General features: G+C 34.7%; 1 long non-coding RNA gene across 1 annotated transcript; it reads left to right on the forward strand.

Moving 5' to 3' along the window:
- The first annotated feature begins 306 nt into the window (after positions 1-306).
- On the forward strand, positions 307-9,382 carry LOC110709185. Its single transcript, XR_002508881.1, has 6 exons — positions 307-508; positions 3,194-3,278; positions 3,565-3,684; positions 7,293-7,619; positions 8,884-9,036; positions 9,136-9,382. It is a non-coding gene; the product is annotated as an uncharacterized LOC110709185 (long non-coding RNA).
- Positions 9,383-10,714: the final 1,332 nt, after the last annotated feature.

Genomic DNA, 10,714 nt, shown 5'->3' on the forward strand with positions numbered 1-10,714 from the left:
ATCGAAAGGAATATTATTTGTCGATACGCACTAGTGGAAAAAAATTCATTTGTAACGGCTCATTTGTAACGAGCATAATGAAATTCGTTACAAAAAGTGTATTTGTAACGAGCAAAATATATGTCCGTTACGGAAAAAACTCATTTGTAACTGACAAATAAATGCCCGTTACGAATATTTTATAATTGTAACGGACAAAGAAATGTCCGTTACGAATAGTGGATATTTGTAACGGACAAATACAAAGTCCGCTACACCTAAATCAAGCAGCTAGGGTTTTAAACTACTCCGTATTATTTTGCAGCCGCACACACACACACTCTCTCTCCTCTTATGTTCTTCCTATCTCTCTTCTCCTCCTCTTTTCGCCTTTCTCCCTCTATCCTCCTCTTCACTTCTTCCTCAATTCAAGATCGAGTTGGTTGGTCCTAGCAACGGCGCAAGGAGTTGATACAAACCCATCACCTTTCATCGTTTCCCCCTCTCGAAATGATCGATGTTCTTGAAGGTTAATGCTTTTTTCTTCTTTTCTGTTTAAATTATTTCATTATTTTCATGTTTTTTGAGTTTTTGTTTTGCTCAAATTTACAATTTCATGGTCTTCTAACCAAGGGTTTTTTTTAATTTTTTATTTTCGATTTTAATTCAATTTTTCTCCAAAAAAATTGTGGCTTTCTCAATTACATGCAGCACTGCAAATTACTAAAATTTGACGACATTTAAATGTCAGTATTTCTTGAAATTATATATATCTGCGTTTCTTAGCTTTCGAATTATTGACGTTCATTTGAAAAGGTTAATGTTTTATTAAAATTTATTTTTATTTTTCCGTCGTTGATGTTTGTCCTCGATTTTATACTTGTAATTTTATTTAGATTTTTTTTTTAATTTGATGCGTGATTCATTGAATTTATAGATTATTGGGATGATTTGTGAGTAAATTGGGTAAAAATAATTGATTATTGATGGTCGATCAGGGTTCAATTTATCACTTAACTTCTTTAAATTCACAGGCCACAAGATTAAATAAGGGATATATCCTTGTATTTTGTGGTGTTTTGATTTCATGATACAATTACTTTTCTCTTAAAACAGACAACCTTTTTAGTGCATGTTAATAGAGCTCACGAATTTAGTTGGTGAGTGGATTTATTATATGAGATTTTTGTAAATAATTGGTGGGAAGGTGGGGAAAGAAGAAGATTTCTTATCAAAATAAAGTGTGAATTTTGATATCCTTTTCACATGTTAATATTGGGATACAAAATTAATTCTTGAAGCTTGTCACTTCTATGTTGAATATTGTATATTGCAGGTGGCTTTACTGAAATTTACAAGATACAAAATTATCAACAAAATTTTAGACGCTAGAAAAGCATTTCTCAATATAATCTGATATATTTCTTGGGTAATCTTAAGGAAAATTTGAATTTTGGTACCTCGAATATAGGGGTAATTGAATTTTAGTACCCATCTAAAATTTTATTTTAAATTAATACCTCCAAAAGTGTAACTTTATAGATTTTGGTACCTCCGTCCATGTTCCGTTAAGTTTTCCGTTAGTGGGGTCCATTATCTAATAATTTAATAATTTAAATTATTAAAAAAAAAACATTTAAAAAAAAACTAATAAAATAAAAAAACAACCCACGAACCCACCACCAAGCCACGGCAGCTGCCGCCGCGGACAGGCACGAAGCCCAGCCACGGCAGCTGCGGCCAGGCACGAAGCCCAGCCACGGCAGCTGCGGCCAGGCACGAAGCCCAGCAACAGCTGCTGCCGCCGCGGCCAGGCACGAAGCCCAGCCACAGCAGCTGCCGCCGCGGCCAGGCATGAACCCCCAAAACCCACAACCCACGAACCCCACCACACCCCACCCATGAACCCCACCACAACCCACGAACCCCACCACACCCCACCACCCACCACCCACGAACCCCCAAAACCCACAGCCCGACAACCCATGAACCCCTAAACCCACCACCCACAACCCACGAACCCAGAAACCCACCACCCACAAACCGAAAATCCCGTAACCCACCACCCACAAACCGAAAATTTAACCCTAAAACCCTAAAAATTGATTTGGGGGAAAGGGGGATGTGGTGGTTTTCGGGAACCTCGAGGCAGCCAAGAGTGAGGAAGAGGAGGGAAGTCGGCGATGGGAAAGGGAGGGGGTTTTCGATGTGGTGGTTTTCAGATCGTGGCGTGGGGAGTGGCGTCGTGGAGAGGCAAGGCTGGTGGGGGGGTTGGCGTCGTCGCGGGGAGGCAGGCAGCTAGAGTGGGGGTGGCGTCGGGGAGGCAGGGCTGGGTGGGGGGGTGGCGTCGGCGCGTGGAGGCAGGGTGGGTGGCGGGGAGGCAGGCTGGGTGGTGGGGAGGCAGGGCTTGGTTTTTGTTTTTTTTTTTTTTTAAGTTTTTTTTTTATTTTTTATTCTTTATTTTTAAGTTTTTTTTTTTTATTATTTTTTAAGTTTTTTTTTAATTAAATGTTTTTTTCTTTTTTTTTAATAAATTAAATTATTAAAGAATTAGATAATGGGACCCACTAACGGCAAAGTTGACAGAATGCTAACGGAGGTACTGATATCTATAGTTTAGTCATTTTTGAGGTACTAATTTAAAATAAAATTTTAGATGGGTACTAAAATTCAATTACCCCCATTTTCGAGGTACCAAAATCCAAATTACCCTAATCTTAATAAGTAGACTCAAAATCTAATTATAAAATGTAAGTTATTAAGGAATTCTTGTAAAGATAATTAATATAATCTGCATTTGTTATGCAAGTATCATTCTTTGTTAAGCATTATGGACTGGAGTTTAATCAGTCTACAATTACAATATTTACATTGCCTGCAAGAAGCATATAGCTGAAGCATGGTGTGTGTGTGGTCTGTGTGTGTGAAGCATGGTGTGTGTGTCCGTGTTTTTTTTCCTTCTCGTGCCTTAGTAATTATTTACAAGGATATTAGAGTTCACACTTTAGCTGTTGTACTATTTGTTTAATTGATGCAAGTTATTTTTGTCAAAGGGATTTCATATGAAGAATTTGGTTGGTGATATAAGTAGTAATTATTAGGGTATATAGATTATACTCGTTCTTTGATCTCAATTCCAATTATTATTATGGCTTCTCTAATAGAATACTACAATTCTTTTTTAACTATTTGTATTCTTGATCTCAAATTGCAGGAATCAAAAGGCTAGAATTTGGTTGCCAAGGAAGCCATGGAATTTGAGATCAAAGTTGGAGCAACTCGGAATAATGGTGGAAGATGTAAATGATTCATAATTAATTTAGTGGAAAATAATTTAAATCTCTTATTACCATTGAGATTTGCTTTTGCTCTATTTTTTACTGTAATTATAACTTATAAGGTGATAACGAATGTAGGCTTTTGGCCTTTTGTGCTTGTTGTATAATGTGTATGAAGTATAGTTGATGCAATCCTCTTACAAACACTTCACTTTAAGACACAAAATGTGGCAATTTTGAACATTTGGTGTTTGCAAAAAGTACACGATCTTTTAATTTTGAGAGAAATTAAATGCTTTTTTGATAGGTTTGAAGAAGGCACAGAGCAATTCAGGTTGAATGTAGCTTTACAGAGGAGTCAATTTGGTGTTTCCTTTGTGAAGCTCGACTATATGGGGTTGATGAAGCTAGGAAACGTTATCTTGAGGTTAGTTTGTTAAAATTCAAGTTCTGAATGCTTGCAATTGAATGCTTAAATGTCTATGAACACTTCTGTTACTGTTTAGTGATTACCACTAGTTCTGTTTTCTGTATCTGATTAACCATGACTGAAATCAATCATTACCTTGTTTTTTTTCATTGAATAATTTATAAATGAAATTACAAAGCTTTGAAATTGAATGGTTTTTATGTAGCTAAGCGTTGATTAGTACTATATTATAGATTTATAGTTGCTAATGTGCGAAATAAGTTGGATAAATATAAAACTTGATTTATACTTGAGACCCTACAAAATGTGCTTATGAAATGGAATTTGATTATTGTGGATTTTACTGACTTTAAACTGCTGTATAGAAGTATGGGAAATTCTACATCATACCCCTGAGGTATTGACTATTCCACGTTGTACCCCTCCCTTTGAAAAGTTCCACGCGGTAACCTCAAGGTCTCAAAAGTGATTAAGCTGTACCCCTGCCGTTATCCCTCCGTTACATGTTGCTGTTAGTGGGGCCCACTTCACACCTATTTATTTTTTTTTCTCGATTTTCGTGCTTAATAATGTCCTATTACAGGTTTTTAGGGGTCATTTTAGCTTTTAAGGGACCAAATTGAGCTCGAATTTTGCAAAAAAGTAACGTAAAAGCCCCGTTTTATGAATTTTAAATTTAACTATTAGAATTCAAATTCACAAAACGAGGCTTTTATGTTATTTTTTTTTTTACAAATTCCAAGCTCAATTTGGACCCTTTAGGGCTAAAATGACCCTTAAAACCTTTAATGGGACATTTTTTTAGCACGAAAATCGAGAAAAAAATAAAATAGGTGTAAAGGATAACGACAACATGTAACGGAAGGATAACGGCAGGGGTACAACTTAATCACTTTTGAAACCTTGAGGTTACAGCGTGGAACTTTTCAAAGGGAGGGGCACAACGTGGAATAGTCAAAATACCTCAGGGGTATTATGTAGAATTTCCCTAGAAGTATTATATTGAATTCTGAAGGCTATTATTGTTTGAGGAATGAGTTTTCAAATTTTTGGAATGAATAAGATACCTACTATATATATATATATACTTGCTAATGTGCGAAATGAGTTAAATAAATATAAAACTTGATTTATACTTGAGACCCTACAAAATGTGCTTATGAAATGGAATTTGATTATTTAAACTGCTGTATAGAAGTATTATATTGAATTCTGAAGGCTATTATTGTTTGAGGGATGAGTTTTCCAGTTTGTGGGATGAATAAGATAGCTACTATATATATATATATACACACAATGTATATATATATACATATATACACATATATTTATATATATATATATATATATATGTACATATATATATAAATATATGTAATATCACTAGTTGAAAATATCAAAAAGGCACCCCCTAATTGGCACCGGTTCAGTCCAAACCGGTGCCAAAAATGGCCTACAAAATTGGTGGGAAGGTAAACCAGAGTAAAAGGCACCGGTTCACTTCAAACCGGTGCCAAAATCATAAAGGCCACCGGTTTGAACCGTTGCCTTTGTGAACCGGACCTTTTATTATTTTTTTTAAAAAACCGGCCTTATCTCTCCTTAAAACCCTAAAACTTAGCTTGCTCCTTCTCTCTCCTCTCAGTCCGCCTCTTTCATCACTCTCTCCTCTCCCTTCTCGATATCTCCTCTGCTCTCCCTTAATCTCTTCTCTTTCTCTTCGAACCTCTTATCTTTCTCTTCGAACACCACCGCAACAACACCTTCTCGATCTCTCCTCTGCTCTCCCTTAAACCGCAACAACAACATCATGCAATAATAAACCGCAACAACAACAACATGCAACAACATCGCAAAGCCGCCGCCACCATCGTCACATCAAGTTGATTTGGGTTTGTTCGAAGTTGATTTTGGGTTTAATTGATTTGATGAGTGTCTTCGAAATTTTTTATGGGTTTCTTTAAAAAAAAAATTGTTTAATCCACCACGAATTAAATTTTTTTTATTGATTTATTTTTTATTTTAATCGATTTAAATTTGTTTTTTTAAAGTGATTTTCGATTTTCTAGTTTGGTTAATCAATTTTTAAACTTATTTTAATTCGAATTTTTTTTTTAATTTCTGGGTTTTTTAGTCGATTTTTTTTTTTATTTTCTGGGTTTTAATTGATGTTCTGGGTTTTAATTGATTTTCTGGGTTTTATTTTCTGGGTTGTAATTGATGTTCTGCGTTTTTGAACTGATTTTCTTTCTTTTTTTTTTCCGATTTTCTGGGTTTTTTTTTTATTTTTGAACTTTTTTTTTTTGGATTTTCTGGGTTTTTATTTTTTTATTTTTTCCGATTCATTTTCTTTTTTGAACTGATTTTCATTTTCTGGATTATTCTTTTCTTTTTTTCGATTTTCTTTTTTTTTTCGATTTTCTGGGTTATTCTTTTCTTTTTTTTTTTCGATTTTCTGGGTTTTTGAATTGATTCATGTTAATCGATTCATTTTGGTTGTTTTAATTGGTGTAGGTATATGGATTTAGTTCTTAAATTGAAGAATCAACATGCAAGTATATTGATCTTATATCGAAGAATCAACTGATTTTCTTTTTTTTTTTTATTTATATTGTAATTTTTTTTTATTTATATGTTGTAATTTTTTTATTTTGATTTAGCTGTTGTAATTTATTTTGCTTTATACTGTAATTTTTTTTTATTATATGTATATATATATAATGAACAGATTTGATTATATTAATATTTTGGCACTTTTGGTTATTATTAAGATTTGATTATACTGTAATTAATAATGAACAGATTTGATTATATTAATATTAATACAGATTTAATTTTTAAGTAAAAAAAAAAAAATTTATATGTTGGCACTTTTGGCACCGGTTAACCGGTGCCAAAAAATGAATCATAAAATTTTTTGGTACTTTTTGGCATCGGTTAACCGGTGCCAATTTCAAGTTTTGGCACCGGTTTGAACCGGTGCCTTTTTAAACCCTTTTTTGGCACCCCCCACATTGGCACCGGTTCAAACCGGTGCCTTAGGCCGGGTTTGAACCGGTGCCTTAGGCCGGGTTTGAACCGGTGCCAAATTCGTTTTTTCACGTAGTGTGTATATACATATATATATACATATATATATATATACATACATACATATACATACATACATACATATACATATATATACATACATATATATATACATACATACATATATATATATATATATATATATATATATATATATATATATATATATATATATGTACGCCAGTGTCATAAAATGTATTTCTGCCAAAAAGATGTGATGGCTGCTTGTGTAACCGGAGGTCTAAAGCTACATCTGTATTTTAAAGAATTTACATACTGATTGGGTCTTTAGGCTATGTGATGCATATCCAATTTTTTTATGTCTTTTCTGAATGCCTTTCGTGCATTTATTTCAAAAATTGAACTCTTGCATTCTCCATCCCTGCTATTTGTTTTTGTCTTTAGGATCCTTAGTGCACTTGTACTTTGGTGTAATAGGATACTGTTATTTTCTTTTAGTGAAGGAATCCACATAAAGAACTTGATACTTAATGATCTTTATTATCATCTGCTAGGAGAGTTGGAGGGACGTGACATTGAGCATGGTGCATTCAAGGAGCTTTCCCGGTTCTTATCTAGCTCAAATCTTCTGCAAACTTACCAGAAGAAGTGTGTTAATGACTACTCAGCAGGAGCCAACAATGCTTACCTATTTGATCTTTGGCGCCTCCAACGTGACATTGGCCTTTATTTTTGGGATTGCTCGGAATGGAAAGCGTTAAAAAAGATAGCGGAGAATACATTGTTTTATGTGCAGCGTGCCAACTCCATGTTATTAATCCTCAGTTCAAGCTCCCAGCGTGCTAGCTTTTGTAACAATTTTAACTCTCGATATGGGGGATGTAAGTTTCTGGCTTTCCTTACTTTGCTTATGTTATCATTATCTGAGTTTTGGGTAAGTTCTGCATAGTCATAAAAGATTTGATTACTTTGATTAGTTCTTTAGTGTGGTTCTTAAGGATAGCCATCTGGAATGTGCATTTGCCCACTTCTCTGTGAGTGATCAGTGAGCATTTATCTTCTATGATTTCAATTGTTCAATTTGGTTGAATTCTGCAATTACATGTTTACTTCTATAGTGTCTATTTTACAAACATGCATTGAACAATCCTCAATCCTTTTTTCTAAAGGTTTTTTTTTCCTATTTCCAATTGGTCTTTTTAATTACTTACTCTTCTTCCTCCCAATTTCATATTTCTACTTCAAATTGAGCTCACACCCTCAATTATCCACCATCTCTATCAAGTTCAAATGCCCGTGTCGCTGCTATTGTCGTAAACCAGGTCAGTGAGAGCTGGATTACAGTTTTCATAATGAATAATTGATACTGAAACAATCAGTTAATTTTGCTAGAATAATTTTCATTCTATACTCAAACAAATTTTAGTTAATGAACTTGCATAAATTTGATAGAATAAGTTTAATTAATGAACTTGCATAAATTTTCTTAATTTTATTGGGTTTATATCTTGTATTAATTATGTGATATTTATTTTAAAAATGGGTTGAACTTTAGTACTGAACTTGCATAATTTTGCTTGAAAAGGGGTTTATTGTATAGACGCTCAGATACTAGGAGTCGTCAAGCATTGATTGATAGACAGCCGACTTTAGCGCGCAGAGCTGCAGAACATAGAACTTGGTATAGCTAAAAAGGTTAATTAGACCCTTGCTGGTTTTCTGATATAGAATTCAGAAGTTCATTGGCTAAATTATGGGATGCTACTTTTGCTTTCCTTTATCATCATCTCAAAGTTATAAAATATCATATGACAGACTTTATGTTGCTATAAAATGAACCACATCTGACAACTATTTCAATCATCCTACATCAGGATTGAATGTAATCACTCATCCTTACTCGTGAAATGTATTTGATTATTGTGAATCTTATCGACTTTAAACTGCTGTATGAGGTATTATATGTAAATTTTTTGTTACTGGGTTTGATTACCATATAATAAACACATACAATTTCTTTCACAAGTTGTTATTCTTTAGTTCAAGATTGGGGTTCCTGATAAAGTGCGCTCTATATATGTTTTTTTCTTTTGTGTATTTTTGCGATTTTGATTATGATTTTTTATGGTTTGGAGTTGTGATTAGGTGAGAAGGTAAGAAGGGTTTGGGAGCTTAGCTTGATTATGCTGAAGAGGCTTAATTTTCCAAAAGGTTAACAACAATAGGGGGGTCTTTGCGCTATTGCTCAGTGTGGGTCTCTTCGTTACAAGCTTCTTGAAGTCGCTCTGCTGTTAGAAGGTATATAGATTGTTAAACATCCGTTTGTTTCATTGAATTACTTGATTCAAATTGACACAATTTGGGTTTCTTTTGATTTATGGATATGTTTCTTTTTAGGGTTTATTTGAGGAATGTTTTGGGTTCATCTAGAGTTTGCCACTCGACTGTCATCCCTGCTGCCCCACCATATCCCGTGCTCCTCCTCGCAGCTTAGTTTTCTACTGTAAAATAATTGAAGTAGTGTTGTAGTGTTGAGCTAGTTGATTATTTTAATTATTAGGTGATAATTATTAGCTTGGTTTTCTACTGTAAAATATTTTTTTTATTTTAATTATTAGGTGATAATTGAACTTTGATGATTGTATATGAGATTTTCTACTGTACCATGCATTAAACATAATTTCTCTCATTAGTTAATTCATAAAATGATTGTGCAAGCAAAGCTATAAGAAATCCAGCATGAATGTGCTGGATTTTTTTTAAAAATTGGGCACACATTATTCGTAATGGGTAGATACATGCATGTTACAAATAACAAGGTATTCGTAACGGGCAAAACATATGCCTGTTACGAATAACAGGGTTATTTGTAACGGGCTTTTGGATGCCCGTTATGAATAACGGGATTATATGTAACGGGCTTTTGGATATCCGTTACGAATAACGGGGTTATTCGTAACGAGCATTTGCCCGTTACGAATAAGTTATAATTTGTAACGAACGGTGCCCGTTACGAATAACAATGCCCATCCGTAATGGCTGCATATGTAACGGACGCTGCCCGTTACGGATGGGCCCTTTTTGCCCGTTACGGATGGCCTTTTTTCCACTAGTGACGGAGTCCCACATGAGATGATAAGTGACAATGGAACTCACTTTCAAGCAGAATGTGAAGAATTGTTACAAAAATACGGCATTCAACACCATCACTCTCCCACTTATAGACCTCAAGCAAATGGAGCAGTTGAGGCGGCTAACAAAAATCTAAAGACTATTATCGAGAAAATGACAGAAAATTACAAAGATTGGCCTGACAAACTCCATTTCGCACTTTGGGGTTATTGCACGTCAATCCGTACATCAACAAGAAATACACCATTCTCCTTGGTTTATGGAATGGATGTCGTACAACTTGTAGAGCTAGAGATACCGTCTCTACGCATTGCACTAGAAAGTAAACTCGACGAAGTCGAATGGACTAGAGCAAGATATGAAGAGCTAATTCTACTTGATGAAAAGCGACTGGAAGCTCTACATCATACCTAATGTTGTATGGCTAGGCACTTTGATAAGAAGGTTAAGACAAGAAACATCAAAGTAGGAGACTTGGTGTTAAAAGCTCTAAGGAAAAATGTTTTGGATCCAAGAGGCAAATTTAGGCCTAATTGGTCCGGACCATATATCGTCAAAACCATTCTGTCAGGAGGTGCAGCAAAACTAACTTATATGGATGACAATAAATTCTAAAACATGACGAACCTTGACCAACTTAAAAAGTACTACCCATAATTACTTGAGTAGGAAACTCAAGAGAGCTACGTTTGGCCTGATTCCTTAGAAAGGATACGTAGGCAACCCTTTATAGGGTGCAGCCACTTTAATCTTCGCAAACCTTACATCCCAAGAGCAATAGAAATTCGACGGAATAACAGCACCACAGAAAGAGGTATGTCGCCGGCCGACAGACTGCAGCGTA

This window comes from Chenopodium quinoa, unplaced genomic scaffold, assembly GCF_001683475.1.
Source record: "Chenopodium quinoa cultivar QQ74 unplaced genomic scaffold, ASM168347v1, whole genome shotgun sequence".
In the NCBI taxonomy this organism is placed as follows: Eukaryota; Viridiplantae; Streptophyta; class Magnoliopsida; order Caryophyllales; family Amaranthaceae; genus Chenopodium; species Chenopodium quinoa.